We start from the raw sequence: 16,692 nt of genomic DNA on the forward strand, positions 1-16,692 counted from the left end.
GAAGGATGGGAACAGTTCAGTGGGAGGCAGGGGGAAGAGTAAAGTTATAAAGAAGATAGAGGGTTTTTTTTTAAGTTCATTTATTTATTTTGAGAGAGACAGAGACAGTGTGAATGGGGGAGGGGCAGAGAAACAGGGAGAGAATCTTAAGTAGGCTTAACACTGCCAGTAGAGAGTCCAACATGGGACTCCAACTCATGAAACTGTGAGATCATGACCCGAGACAAAACCAAGATTCGGATGCCTAACTGACTAAGGCATCCAGGTGCCCCAAAGATAGAGGGTTTTAATAACAATTTCATACAACCAATTGATTTTTAAAAACTTACTTGCTGAATAAATATAATATTGAAAGGAATATTGGGCAATTTTATCAACAATTACACTACTCTAATAAAACATTAGTTTTTTTTGTCATGTGCATTAAGTGTTCACTCATAATCTTTATTGAGAACCTTCCATAGCCCAGGGGACTTACCATCTCTTTTTTCTAATCCGTGTTATCCTCATTTATGCAGAATTTTAAATAACTGTAATCATAGCATAGATGGAATTTATTTTTTCTTTTACTTATGATATCAGAAACATTTTTATGTGCTGCTATTTAGAGATATGACTTAAATTAGAAACATTTTTCAGAAACAAAAGTGTTTCTTGAGATTTGCCAACTGAGAGGTCAGTGGGAAATGCCTTTCTGGAATTAATGGGAGGCACTATTAATGCCATGAAAGCCCTTCCCATAATTCCAAAATAATTTACTTGGAAAATTTCCAAGGAACCTCATCATTTGTGCCCAGTGCAAGAGAGAGACAGCTTTTATTGGATTTAAGAAAAGCTAATAGCCCTCTGAGAACTTATTAGGTATAATTTATTTACATATTAGACGTTAATATGTACTCACAAGGTGTCTTTCAGACTTCTTTTCACAAAGGAAGTCTCTAGTGAGGAGCTGTGTTTTGTTTCCAGCAAAGATTCCCTTGCAGGCTTGTACTCTCTCTGTCAAGGTTCCAGTGAGTTTAGAAACCAAATGAGTGGGATGGATTTTCCAGGCCAAAGGCCTTCTCTGTGTACAGTCATGAGTTGCTAAAGCAGGGGCTGCACTATCAATTTTGCTTTCAAATGAAAGCAAGCTACCCAAAGACACAGGGTTTGGCAAGACTGAAATGAGCAGAGAAGGAGTAAGCGCAAGAAAATAGGGAATATTGAACTCCTTCTAGGCCACTTCCTATCTGTCTAAAATATGATTCAAAGAGTAAGGTTGCAAAATGATATTAAAGCTTCTCTTCCTCCATCTTTAAAAATATGGGTGAAGCCAAATCTTCCTAAATCAGGTCCTGGAAATAAGACAAAAGTGATGTGCTGGGGCAAGGTGAGGGACAAAAGTAATTCAGCCTACAGGAAAATGCTGCCCATTAACATGCTGCTATAGCACAGAAGTCTTAGTTGCCATTGAGTAAGTTTGGCAGGAAATTGAAGTACTGGAAGGCAAGAGTTTGTGGATTCTGTGAGTATGTGAGGTGAAGGTAAAGGTAAGGGAAAACTGGTTAAGACTGAAAAAATTTTTTTCTTTTTCCCCCCTCCTCACTCCCTCCCTCCCTCCTTCCTTCCTTCCTCCCTCCCTTCCTTCCTCCCTCCTTCCCTCCTTCCTTCCTTCCTTTCTCCCTTCCTTTCTTTTTTCCTTCCTTCCCTCTTTCCTTCCTTCTTTCTTTCTACCTTTTTTTTTTTTTGTTTGATAGATAGGTCTTGTAATAAAAGTCTGTCAATAATAGATTCTGCTTGCTTCTTTATCTTGCCTAGCACCAATCTGAGCATCCATCACCTTTCTCTGCCCATAGTTCTAGCTAGTGCATTACCTGTCCCTCTTATAGTGAGTACACCAGCTCCTGATCTGTCATGAATAGTCACAGAGTGGTACTCAGGCCACTAAGTGCACAAGTCCCACTTCTGATTCCTTCTCTTGGCTCCACTCCTACAACATAAGAACTGGCCTTAGAAAAGAAGTCTCAAAAAGCTGTTAAAAATTATCAATAATGGTTATTTATTAAAAGCTTGTTGTGTGCCAATCATAGGTCTGTCTAACTTCAAACGCCTTGTTTGTGCACCATGTATACTAATTTTGGTCAATATTTCTTACAGGCTATATAGGTTTAAAAAAACAAGGTGAGACAGTAGAAGCTTAAAGATGTTTCTTTACTCAAGGATGCTCAGCCATTTAAAATGTCATAGCCATGTTTGTATATATAAGAGAAACCTTGTGAGAAGCATGCTCTAAATTCCTGGACTATGTTGCTTCTCCATTCTCTTTTTCCCCTCTCCTCTCTCCTCCCTTGCCTTTCCCTTCCTCCCCCTCTCTCTTTGTCTTACTCTTTTTGTCTCAGGGTCCTATAGTATTACTAACATAGATAACATGCCAAATATATTTAAAAGAATAAAAGCGATCTATATAAATCTATTATATATGAAAGTCAATAAAAATATATGAAAATTTCCTAAGGCTTATATTTTATGCTCTTTCAATGAGTTAAAACAAATAATTTCATTTTAAAGTTCATAGAGAACACAAAAGCATATTTAAAAAGAAGGAGGAACATGACCAATAATTTCCTCATGTGACAAAACAGGTTAAACAACTACCACTAGAATAAAGCAAAGATTGATAAAAGAAAGAAGTAGGCAAACATCTACCCTGGCATAATATAAATTCATGTTATTTAATTTCAACTGAGTTTTCACTGCTGCTTGGCAAATGTTCTCTCCTTGTTGACTTCATCACACATTCTCCAGAGTGGCCCTCACTCCCTTCTGCTTTCCTTGCTCCCTGTTCCCCACTTCCCCTAGTCCACTCTGCCCACCCCATTCTAGCTAGCAGGTGATTTGCCTTCTACTTCACCAAAGAAGGGGGCATATCCAGCATAAATTCCCTCACTGGCTCTCCTCACTTTAATTCCTACTTGACCTGCTCCTCCCTACTTTGGGACAGTCTGGGCCCCCATGTTATTCCTCCCCATCAACATCTTCATCTTTCCCTACCCATGTGCCTCCTGCCTTCCCATCTGCCTTTAATAGAGTCACATTTTTTGTCCACATGTCCCACTGCCTTTTTTTTGATTTTTGGGAAAAAAAATATCAAAAGGCTAAATTGTAATCTAAGAAATTTTTGCCTAGAGCACCCACCCAATTTTGTTGTTTATTTTTAACAGTGACTGGTTTGGGCTTCTAAGTAGTGGGTGTGAACAGCTGGGAAAAAGAAATGCCTTATTTCCATATTTTTTAACCCTATGGATTAAAATGAAGTAGGGCCCTACCAATGTATCACAAATACAAATCCCAATTCAAAAACGGAATTGTACCATAAATTCAATGCCTACTTTGCCTAGTCCATGACATTTATTCCCAACCCCACATGATTCCCTATTCAGCGATGTTGCTCTGTGATTTGGGGAGTGCAGGAAATCAGACCATTAGTCATCACTTTCTGAGATGTCCGCCATCCCGTGTGGACCCTCGTGGTTGTCCCACATGGGTCACAGATGCATTTTTTCTCATCCCTTGCAAAGGGAGGGCTCATTAATGCTCATCAGGGCTCTCTTCATCCTCTCATTCTCTTTTTTTCTCTGTATCCTACTCATTCTGCATTTGTTGGCCACTTTTGGACTCTCTAACTCATTCTTCTCCTGACCCCTGATGTAATACAGACGATTCAGGACTATGTCACACACACACATCTGCCTAGACAAACCACTCTGGTCTTTCCTCTAAATAGTGTTAACATTTCATTGGACTTTACCCACAAAAGAGGCACAAGTGCCCTCTGTTATCACATGCCACAAAACTTCTCAGGGTTTGGTCATCCCTGCTGAATCCCATCTTGTGTGAAGAATACAACTGTTCCCCTCTTTCTCAGACACTCACAATGACTACCTCTCTTGCTTCCCCCTTTCCTCTTCTCCTCATCCCCAAACCTGAAGCCTCAGAGGATTGTAAGCCTTGTTCTGATTCACAAATTATTCTCTCTACCCTGACTTCTCTCGGGGAAATAGGACTTTTGAAGTTTCACTGAGCTTCTGCTGCAACATTCCTTTCCTGAGGCAATTGATGCTGCAAATCCCAGATGCCTAAATTACTTCTTAATATTACAAAAGATCATCCTGCCATAATGTCGGTTCCCATTTACTCTAATCTTTCAATCCACATTGATACATCCAAACATGCAGCTACTTTAGGCCTCACTTCTGGTACTAGGGCCACTGGTGCACAGCCTCAGGCCACAGCCACATTTGTGACCCTGCTTTCCCTACAGTTGTCACCCACCACCCTCCTATTGAATGATGCACAATAATACGATGGAAGCTGGACAGTGCTCCTGGCTTCCAGCACCTACCACTGCTCTGCCCTCTGAATCTGACTGGGACATAAGCTGTTCAGCACTGGAGCCACTGGTATCACTGTTGCTCTGTAAACCCAAAGACTTCCAAGCAAATTAAACCATGATGCTCTTTTCTAAATTCCTAGTGTTTCTAGATGAAAATGGTCCTCCTAAGAACATTAGTACTAGGATAAAGGCCTTTTGTGGAGTATCCTGTCAGTTACTATACTAGGTGCTTTATATATGCTAATTTAATTCTCAGAATGCCATGTAATATAGGTGTTATCTCCATTTTACACATAATCATGAGGCTCGGAGAAGGAAAAATAATGTTCTATAGTTTACAAACCTAGGATCCCACAGCTCAAAAATATTTCAGAGACCTTATGAGCCCTTGTAGCTTCCATGAAGATATCTATGCTGAAGACACAAAAGTCTTTGTCCTTACCATTTCTACAATCTAGCAATTTCACAGGGTCTACTAGGACCTGGACGATATCTTCAGCACCTGGTAAATATCATCCATGTATTTACTACTAAGTAAATATTTATTAAACTCAGTGAAATCAAATTTCAGACTATGAAGAAATATATTTTGATTGGATATAATCCACAAAAGGAATTTATTAAATGCCTTAATATATCTTGGGGTGACAGGTGATGATGGGAAATTTAGATATGTTGTAGTCCCCAAGAAAGTCATAAGATAGAGAATAATTTAGATAAACTATTGTAATTTATGTGCCACTATGTTATCACTGACTTTCAGCAAATGGCAAAAACCACAAAAATCCATACTTTTTTCTATCAACCCTGGAGCAACAGCCCACAGCAAGAGACAGGAAGTAGCATCCCCATGGAAACAGTTAATATTTTAATCTTTAAAAAAAACTATTCTTACTAATATTCTCTGAAAGAATGAGTCTACTCTAGGGAGCATGAATGAAGAAATTATTAAATTGCTAGAGAACCCATTTGAATTATGAGTGATTAAGTGTTGACAAGGCTGATGTCTTTCATACATACGTCACTTGACAATGTGTATTGCATAAAATTGTTTTGTCATAGCATAACCATACCATGCCTATTTATTATACCTCTGCACCATAGTCAGACATATTAAAGGTCCTAAAACATTCAGAATTTCTAGCATACAACAAAATGCTCATAAATTCCCAACTATAAATTTTCGGTTTTACCTCTACAGTGAGTTGAGTGATTTCCATGCTAGCCATCTGGAACCATGACTGGGCTTAAAATGGTTTTTGAGTAAAAACACCACACTAGCTAAAATAATATTTCTAAGACCCATTTTCCATTTGCTTAGAAAACAAATGTACTCAACCTAAAAGGAAAGAGATTATTTGAGTTGCCATTTAATCCCTCACATTTTTATTGTATTATTTACTCTTTTCCATGTCCAGCTGGAGAGAGTGCCTCTCTCTGGGGAGTTGTTTCCTTTGATTGTGAGATGTGGGAAGCCAGGATTCTAGGACTTCTTGGCTACTGTAGCATTATTAGTGTTTGTACTGGTCTCCCATTTTGTATTCTAAACCTCTTTCTTTCTTTTGGGGGGACTGCATCATACTCTCAAAGAGAATCCTATCACTCAAAGTCACTTTCATGTAGATGGAATTTTCAGATATATAGATGATGATAACCTGGTTCTTTTACAAGTGCACTACTGAGACAATAAGAATATACATCATTAGAGGAACAAAAATGAATTACCAGACTCAGATAAATGTTCAAAATAGTCAGACAAAGTACCTCATATGTCAACTCCAACGGACCGGAACATGGAGTTTGCTATCCTTATCATCCAGCATGAGAAACAAAATGATTGAACAAAACACTGAGCAAAACAATCTTAGGGTAATATGGTTAAATGTGATATCCCCAGATGTCAAATTATTCCATTTTCTTTTTTAATTAAGTTTTTAAAATTAAAAAAATAAATTTTGTGAGAGAGAGGGAGTGCAAGTAAAAGCATGAGTGGGGAGAGAGGTAGAGGGAGAGTGAGAGAGAGAGAGAGGGAGAACCCCAAACAGGCTCCACGCTCAGCACAGAGCCCGATGTGGGGCTGGATCCCACAACTCTGGGATCATGACCTGAGTTGAAGTCAGGAGTCAGATGCTCAACTGCCTGAGCCACCCAGGTGCCCCCAAATTATTTCATTTTTGAATATTTTTTATAATTGACTGATTTTAGAATTAATTTCGGAAGTCTGAATTTGCAGACCAAGATTAGCTAAGAAAAGAAATAATTGCTATCTTGGCCCAAAATATCTTGGAAAGTTCACAGCCAAGAGAGTAAATCCAAAACAGAATAAATTCTCTTTAAGATGCAAAGGCAGTGTTCAATCTCCTTATTTGTACTTCTCTGTTTTAAATAAGCCAGAGTCAATAGGGACAAATTCCAGATCAGGTCTCTTTTGCCTGACAGTGACTTTCAGATCTCACTCCAGTGAGACACTTCCTAAGAGAAGCAGTCTCTTCAGGTTTAGAATATGAATGTAGTCCTTTCTGCTACTAGGCTCTTGGAACCAGAGCATGTCACAAAACTTGTTGGCATTCTAACCTAGAAGCCAACTTTCAAACAGCGTTTCTTTCTTACAGGTGTTGAAAGGTGCTACTCCCAAGCAGTAAACAGCAGTGATTCATTAGCATAATAGCATAGAAAAACAGATGACCAAGAACTGTGTGAATGGATTATTCTATTGCTGGGAGTTGCGGTAATGAATCATCATTTCCACTCAATACTCCTCCCTTCTCATTTTGGTCAGCTTCTCTTCTTGAAGGAAGACATTATGAGGAAGAGACTTTATAAACCAGAATTGGGAAAGGATGTCCTTCATCTTTGATGCAGAAAGTTGGCTGAGGTAATTCAACTACCCATACCAATATTTCAAAGTTGAGTTCAATACTTTCATTAACTTTGAGCAATCTTTTTTCTAATTCATTATTTACACAGCATATAAAGAACTAAAATTTCACACACGCACACACACGCACATACACACATGCACATACACAGACACGTGAGCACACAAGTTAAGGCTAGGATGACCAGAGGTCCCTTTCATAAAATATTTTCACTTAGAAGGTACATCTTGAGGCATCTGGGTGGCTCAGTGAGTTAAGTGTCTGACTTCAGCTCAGGTCATGATCTCAGGGTTCATGAGTTTGAGCCCCACATCGAGCCCTCTGTTGTCAGCCCAGAGTCCACTTTGGATCCTCTGTCTCCCCTCCTCTCTCTGCCGCTCCTTCACTCATTCTCTCTCTTTCTCTCTCTCTCCAAAATAAATAAGTAAACTTTTTAAAAAAGTGCATCTTGGGGCACCTGGGTGGCTCAGTCGGTTGAGGGTGTGACTTCAGCTCAGGTCATAATCATATGTTTGGTGGGTTCAAGCCCCACACTGGGTTCTATGATGACAGCTCAGAGCCTGGAGCCTGCTTTGGATTCTGTGTCTCCCTCTCTCTGCCCCTCACCCACTTGCATGCACACTCTCTCTCTCTCTCAAAAATAAACATTAAAGAAATTTTTTTAAGTGCATCTTGATACAAAGCCCAAAAATATATATTTTTTGAATATCAAACTTTCTTTACTTTCTAAATACATGGGCAGGAATTTCTCTTAATTATTATTACTATTTTTTTTTAACATTTATTTATTTTTGAGAGAGAGAGAGAGAGAGAGACAGAGCACGAGTTATAGCCACTATCATAATATCCAACATGCCTGGAATCATTATAATGTATCTGATATTTTAAAAGCACTGGTTAGAGGTGCCTGGGTGGCTCACTTGTGTGAGTGGCTGACTCTTGAACTTGGCTCAGGTCATGATCCCAATGTTGTAGCATCAAGCCCCGTGTTGGGCTCCACGCTGAGAGGGCAGCCTGTTTAAGATTGTCTCTTTCTCTCCCTCTGCCCCTCTCCCCTGTGAATGCTCTCTCTCTGGGAAAAAAAAATACTGTTTAATGTATTCTGAGTAATAACTATATAGATATCAAATAGGTAGTATCATTGTTTTCATTTTATAGATGAGAACAAGATTCCTAGAGCAGAACAACTTTGGCTGAAGTTGTTCTGTCATTAAAGAGAGGGTACCTGACGTGAACTAGAGCCTGTCCTCTGGGAAACTATCCTCCCCTGACTCCCTGCTTACGTTCAGCTCATCTGGTTCAAAATGCAGTTCTATTTTTCAAGAAAAGGAAACATTCATTCCCATTCTATGAAAAAAGTATGCCTATGAAATAAGCCCATTCCATCAGCTATTTGAGACTATCTCACCCAGGGGCAGCTTTCTGAGTAACAACAAAAGTCACAATTTGCAAGGGAAGAGCAAATTTTCTAAGATCAAGGATGATAAATCAGTAAGATTTCTCCTTGGCAAATTTCTCAAAATATTTCCCCAAACCTGGAGAGTTACTTTCATTTATTTTCTAGAAAATGGTAGAAATGGAGTAGAAATGACAGTGCTTTGAAAAGATAAAGAAAATGGTTCAATATTATTTTCATTTATTGCTTCCTGTGTAAAGTTTACATTTAGGGTTCAGGATAATGTTGTGTTTAGTCTATACATTCCTTTTGAGAAACTTCCCGCATGCATGTGAGCACCTCAGACTTAGACTCATTACAAATCTCATTTGTGGACCCTCGGTGTTTACCCTTCTTTTGATAATTTTCTCGAAAAATAATTTCTCTCTCTTGCGTACTTGTCCGACCAGTTATAGCCATCACAACTTAAAATGGTCTCTGCATTTAGTCATGCTGCTAACTGCATGAATGACACTAGCAGGTTAAAATAAAGTATACATTTAAAGTATGTAGGATTTAAAATTCTTTTGATCCTCAAATTTGGTGCGCTCAGCTTTGTGGTCTGTGCAAAGCAAAGCTATTAGCTGAGGAAATGAAGATATCTGAACACCCTATGTTTCTATCCTTTGATGTTAAAATTAGAAATGGAATTGCAATAACTCGGTAGGTATTATCAGATTAAAGTAAACAAATGTCAGTAAGATGAAAACCAATTCAATACCTTAAGCAGTATCATGAACGTAAAATAGGACTTGAATTCACATATCAGTTCTAAAGACAAAGGTGATCGAATAGAAAGAACATGAGCTTTGGAACAACACAACTCTGTTATCTTAATTAAGTTACCTAACTTTTCCAAGCCTTAGTTTCCACGTCTGTAAAATGGGATCCATACTATTTAGTTTAGACATAAAATAGATATTAGAGATATTGAATATAAAACAATTGTTAGTTAAGTCACTTAACGTCAATCTCCCTACCCTTCTTGTGCCTATTTACAACAAGTATGGTTGATATAAAAATCACAATCATTATGAAACAACTTTGTAAATTCTAAAATGCTGGCAACTGTAATAGCAGCAGATTATCCTCATTTGGAGTTTTTAGCTGCTACTACATGAGACACATGATTAAGTATAAATTGCCTTCCCTTGGGAGAAACGTTGATGGTTGGGATACTTTCATAGGCTAAAGTTTGTCTCTCACTTGTATTTTTTAAAATTTTCCTAATTTCTAAAATATATGAGTTTTTGATAACGAACCACTTTTTGTTTGTCTCCCATATGAGGGTGAACGCTTCTAAGAGGAAATTAAAATTTCTGTGAGAACGAAAAACTGAAAAATGTGGTTTAAGTGTCTGGGCAAGTAGGCTGTCTAAAATGGACATCCAGAATCAGATAAGCATGCCCACCCAGGAGCAGACCTCCCCACCTGCAGGGCTACTGATAGCATGTACACACAGCATGCAGGAAGAAAGGTAAATACATGATCCTTGTATCCAGCTCACTTCCCAAGAAGAACAAATGGGGGAGATAGGCATGAACAATTTCTGCTACCAAACTGACCCATCAAATTAAGTCATTCATCCTCCATGGAGCAAAACGTGCAAGAAAGTGGAAGGGGGCCAGGAGAATATCATTATCAAAAAACTCTCCACATAAAAAGAGATCACCCAGAGTAGGGAAGAAACACCTCTTCAGTCAACATTGACAGATTTCCTAACCTCTTCTTGGGACACACATTTTAATTGAACACAGACAAGTTTTAAAAAATAATCCTTCTGCCATTCAGCTCTAAAATTTGAAATAGAAATTTACTCAGTAAGTTAGGTGTTGACACGGTGTTAGAATTGACACAGTAAAAGTCATCATGGCAGTTGCCATTACCATACGTTTGAGCCCGGCACTGAGCTATAGCCTCTATCTGTACTACTTAGTAAAATATCTCCAAGCAGGTATTATTTTTCTCATTTAACCTCTCCCAGAGTTTAAATAATTCATATAAAACCACACAACTTGATAGTACATAGTAGAACCAGAACTTAAATCATAATTTGTCAAAGCAAAGCTTGTAGTCTAAATATCATATGTATGTGTATACAGACACACACACACACACACACACACACACACACTCACACATATATAGACTTTTTGTTTTAATATAACAAACTCCTGTATCTTTCCATTTCTCCATATCCATATCCATATGGGAGACAAATTTGGGTCAGAAGTCTTCGTATGTAAATATATAAAAACTCACCTTCTGTATGTCCAAACTGGCAGGAAGAACAGTCTTTCACTGAGTTTTCCTTTCCAAGGTTTCATAAAGATTCCCCCCAAATTAGTCATTTGAACAGATTAGATATACCCATTATGACTCTGTAGGACCTGACCTACAGCAGCACCCCCTGCTGGCCTACATCGGTTTCTCACAACGTAGCTCCAATACTTGTAAAGAGCAGGGTCTGTTGTCATTGCTAACACCAACAGGGTCCAACATTTTGGTGCGAGGCCCTCTCAGTGCAACTGCTGGTCTTGCAGTGTTTCTTCAAGTGTCCTCACAGAGGACACACCTATCTTCAATTTTATGCTCAGCAACAGCTGTCCCATAGGTGTAGCCCCAGTGTTATAGGTCTTTATAACGGGTTTTTATTTACTCATTTGCATGACTCCTCCTTAGGACACATGGTCCAACAGGACAGTTGCCAACAGGACAGTTGCGTTAGAGTCGGTTCCAGTGGAAGCCACCTAAGGGAGCTACAACCTTCCAACTTTTAGTTCAGGCCCATTGTTCCTCTTTCTGTCTCTTATTTCAGCAGTCTTGTTTTTTTCTTTACCGTACAGCCTTGTTAAAAGATACCTGATCTATTCTAAAGTTTTTGATAACTTTTTACTTCACAGCAAAGAACTTCAGGTCTTGACCCCTTCCTGCCCAAAAGATCTCTGTGCTCATAAAACAAATCTTTGTAGCTTTTCACCAAGAACTCCCTGCTACCCATAGCAATGAGTAGGAAGAAGGGGCATTGGGTCACTTCTCCATGCTGATTTACTAAATACGTGCAGATACACTCTTGCTATAAAAAGCTCTCTTTTCTTTCCCACTTCTTTTCATCTCCCAAATATTGCATCATTCCAAAATAAGTGTGCATCTTATCTTACCTATGGGAATCTACATAATTTTTCTCTGATATCATAGGTATGGTATATACCACCAATATGTACATTTATATTGATCCTCTTATCTTTCCATCTAGTTTGAAAAATATATTTTCTCTAAAATTAATCCCAATATCTAGATCTTACTTTTTCCTAACTGTTGGGGGAATTTGCTCCTTCTTTCACTAATTTAATGCATTCCTTCAACCATCATATTCTTGTTTGTATTATTAGCAACATGCTTGCATTGAACATTGTTTTCAGTGTGCCCACCCATGTGCTACCATTTCTTCCTCCCAGGTTTCTTGAATGCACTATGTCTGTACTTGTTGTTTCTGTATTCTCACCTTTCCATGTCTTCTTAACTTATTTACATTCTCCTTTCCCTAAATGAACCTTAATCCCTAAGGCCAAGAATGGCTTTCTTCCGACCAAAATTAATATTCTTTCCCCAGCACCTTTTCTTTTGTTCCTCCTTATAAAAACTGATGCCTGGGGGCGCCTGGGTGGCTCAGTCGGTTGAGCGTCCGACTTCAGCCCGGGTCACGATCTCGCGGTCTGTGAGTTCGAGCCCCGCGTCAGGCTCTGGGCTGATGGCTCAGAGCCTGGAGCCTGTTTCCGATTCTGTGTCTCCCTCTCTCTCTGCCCCTCCCCCGTTCATGCTCTGTCTCTCTCTGTCTCAAGAATAAATAAACGTTAAAAAAAAATTAAAAAAAAAAACCTGATGGCTGTTCTTGATTCCTGCATCTTCTCTTGTGGCCTTGAACTTTGCCAGTTGCTCTTAAGTTTCTGTACCATTTTCAGGAGACACATCACCCATGTTCACAGGTTGAATGATGCTGGATTCACAAATCTCTATGTTAAGCTCTGATTTCTTCCCCAACTTTGAGCCTCTTCCTCTAGCATCCATCTCACAACTGGAAGCTGCAGCCCATGAATTTGGCATGCCTAAATTGGATTCACGATTCTGTCCCCGTTCCACCTCCACACCTCTAACTCCTCATTTCAGAAATGAACGTTAAAAAATCGTAGATTTATCTTTGCTTATCTTCTTTTCCTTTCTTATATTCAATCAGTCATCAAATTCTGTAAACATATCCATCAAAATGTCTAAGATGTGTGTTTTCATTTTATCCAAACTCTCACAGCTTCTTGTCTGAGTTATTGCCATGGTTTCTCAACTGGTCAATCCAATTTCAGTTTTTTCTACATCCTGAACATTGTGTTCAGTTTAGCTTTCTAACACATGACAGTCCTGTTTTCAACACATAAAAATCAAGTCAAATTTCTCACTCTGGCTTTTTAGTTTATGAAAAAGTGGTTTCACTTATATCTCCAAACTGCTGTTGCTTTGAAACATAACATTCTCTCCGGTTGTGTTTGCTCACCTCTTCCTCTAATTTTTGTCTGATATTTCCCTCCCACTACCATCATACACAAGCATTCCATGCTCCACATTGTCTCAAAGATTTTTGTAGTTCTTTTCTTCAGATGAAAATCATACATCAAAATCCCATCCAAGAACAACACTCTCCTTCCAACCACATTCATCGCTATGCTTCACTTTCTTCCTAATCTGGGTAACAATTGTTTGTCCCATGATAAAGATTGTACCCTTTCCAGGGATGGTTACCCCCTGAACAAAACCCCAAAACTATGAGTGTGCCTTCTTAATTTAAAATATTTAGATCATTGTCCACCTAATTTACAGTCTTCCTGTTTAAGATTTTATTTTAGTTATTCAGATAAAGTTATGAAAATTGCCTCATTTAAGCATCATCAGCATTCATTCATCTCTCTTTAAGTTGTTTATGCTAAAGCATTCTGATGATAATAGCTGTAATGGCAGTGACTGGGAGGAGGGAAAGCAAGACATGAAATGAGGTAATATATAGTAAATACCTTGAATCATAAACCTCAGAATCAACAGGGCTACATATAAAAACATAGGACTGTAGAATTGTAGAGGTTGAGGGAAAGGCAATTCAGCTGAGATCTCTTGAACATGTACTGGGTACAATAGTCTAAAACTTCTAATGAGATAGAGTGCTGGGTTTTGTGGAGCAGACAGTTAAATGAAGGAGTTTATTTCTTTTGCAATGAGGCCAAATGTTTTGCTGTATTTTAAAATTTTTCTAAGACTTGAAATTTTTCTAAAACTCTCTCACCAGTGCAGGGTGGCATATCTTTTCTAATGTCATACCTGAATATTTTTTTTAAAGGCCTAACCAAGAATTACTTAATTATTTAGGTTAATGTTCTTGGTTAAACTTGCTATTTATATGTGAATAAAAATTCACTTATAAGCAATTACATGATGTCTATCCAGTAAAAAAGATAGACACAAATGTTACAATTTTATTGTCCTGTAGGACATTAGCCATTTTTTGTAGTTAGCCTCACAATCTTCTTTTAATTTGACCTACTTTAAATGCTCCAGTAACGAACGAGGTATTCCAGTGAACAAATGAATATATATTCATCGTATATCTGCATGACAATGAGACCTAAAACCAACATGATCTCCTGTCCTTTTATTAAACAGTTACAAGGAGGAGGCATATATTTCTGTTCCCATGTGAAACAACACTGGGACCAAGTTGAGAAATGTTCTGCCTGCTCAATGAAATATATTTGCTCCTAAAAGATAACACTGTAAACCACTGTAGAGGAAAAGAGTACACATATTAAGACTAATAGCTTGCTTATCAAGATTTGCTTCAAAACTCTTGCTTTGCTGTCCTCACCAATCCAAAACTATTATGTATAAACTCTGCCCAAACCCAGGTAGTTCCCTGACTTACAAAATCACACTGCCCAAGAGCTAAAACTCTAAAAATATCCTTACTTAATTTACCCTCTTTGAGACCCTACTGCTGAATTTTCTAAAATATCACCAAACCATAAATTAATGAAGCTGAGTTTATGAAAACTGTAGCAAAGCAGAATACCATGTCAGTGGTGTCTTGGAAGCGGGGTGGTAGAGGGAAAGATTTATAGACTTTGACATCTGAGTTCAAGTAGTTAAGGTGGGTCTTTCAAAATTTTCTAGGGACAGGAATGTACTGGGAATGGGCAAAGTTTATAATAATTTGGGGTTGACAGATACAGTGAAACAAAGGTTTTGACGTGAGTCTTGCTGAGTAAATTGCTGTTTGAAAAGAGAGCTGTTTACCCAGATGAGCAGACTGTGATCTCAGAAAAATTGATTTACATGAATTTCCTGAAGCAAACAGTGAAAACATTTATTGGTTTATGGTGTTATCTTTCCTGAGCAAAGATTATTTGGGAAAAAGCCAAGATCATCTCAATTCTCAGTGCTAACAGCTATGTCTTGATATAGATGGTCTCCTTTCTCATGAAGACTTGGTCAAGCTGGCATTCTCCCTAACTGCAATAAGTCTAATAAACTTAGCTTTGTTAGCTCACTACATTATTTTTCTGGTCTTTGACTGATTAACAGTGAACGAGAGTTGTATTTTTAACTCAGGAAAACATACTATGATATCTAGGTCAAGTTTAAATTGTCTAATTTTTAATAGGGGGTCAACAAACAATTGCTGAAAGAAAAGGCATCTTATGACATAAAATACAATAAAAATACTCAATTAAAATGCAAAAGCTATATGTTTTTATTTAGTTACCTAAAAATGTCATGGATCGAAATCCTTCTATCATTTTAATGGCAAAGTTTAGATCTTTCACCACATCCAAGGTTGTGGTGGTTAATTTATGTGTCAACTTGACTCGATTAAGAGATGCCCAGGTAGCTGGTAAAGCATTATTTCTGGGTGTGGGTGTGAGGGTGTTTCCAGAGAAGATTAGCATTTGAATCTGTAGACTGAGTGAAAAGACTTCCCTCACCGGTGCAGGTGGGCATCATTTAATCCACTGAGGACCCGATTAGAACAAAAAAGGCAGACAAAGGACAAATTTGCTTTCTGAGCTGAAACGTCCTCCTTTTCCTGCCCCCAGACCTTAATACTTCTAGTTCTCAAGCCTTCTGTACTTACACTGTAGGCCTCCTGGTTCTCGGGTCCTGAGATATTCCCTAATTATTTCTCTTGATTCCTGCCATTGACTCCCCTGGTACTCAGGCCTTTGGGATTGGACTGCAACTCCACCATTAGCTTTCCTGGACCTTCAGCTTGCAAATGGCAGATCCTGGGACTTCTCAGCCTTCATAATCTTGTAAGCCAATCCTTTGTAATAAATTCCTTATGTATTGCCTATTGGTTCTGTTTCTATGGGGAACCCTGACGAATGCAATTGTCTAACAAACCCAATAAATAATCGTTCTGCTGTAGGCCCACAGTTCACATTAACACATAAATAGAACAAGAAGCTTTATATTAAAGGACGAGTTTGAATTTTACAAAACATTTCCAAGATTTTTATTTGACCACAGAACTCTATTTTTATAACCTTTAATGGCCTACAGGCTTGGGTTCAGTATACCATCCTGGGGAAAATAAATGGTGATACTGAACTTGTCCTTATTTCTGACAAGTAAGCTGAGAGGCATAGATACAAAATTTCTATTACAAGCCATATACATACCTACTTACATATTTGATGATAATCATGATTGCTTTAATAAGTAATTAACTCAGAACTAAGGATATTATTTAAAATATGCAACAACACATTAAACCTAAGTAGGTTATTTGCTGTGACTTTCATAGTAAATGAAAATAGTTTACCATAGTAAACTATTGGTTTACTTTTACTCACTTTTTTTCTTATATAAAGTTCTGCTTACATCTTATGTTTTAAAGATCCAAGGGATGAATATTTTAAAATAAATAAATAAACAAAATTGAAAAAAAAAGATTCAAGGGAGAACAT

General features: G+C 38.1%; 1 long non-coding RNA gene across 1 annotated transcript; it reads left to right on the top strand.

The window, feature by feature from the left end:
- Positions 1-6,964: 6,964 nt before the first annotated feature.
- Positions 6,965-16,072, top strand: LOC123385233. The gene is made up of 2 exons (XR_006597428.1): positions 6,965-7,247; positions 15,942-16,072. It is a non-coding gene; the product is annotated as an uncharacterized LOC123385233 (long non-coding RNA).
- The last annotated feature ends 620 nt before the right edge of the window (positions 16,073-16,692 follow it).

The sequence above is a fragment of the Felis catus genome, chromosome B1, assembly GCF_018350175.1.
Source record: "Felis catus isolate Fca126 chromosome B1, F.catus_Fca126_mat1.0, whole genome shotgun sequence".
Lineage (NCBI taxonomy): Eukaryota > Metazoa > Chordata > Mammalia > Carnivora > Felidae > Felis > Felis catus.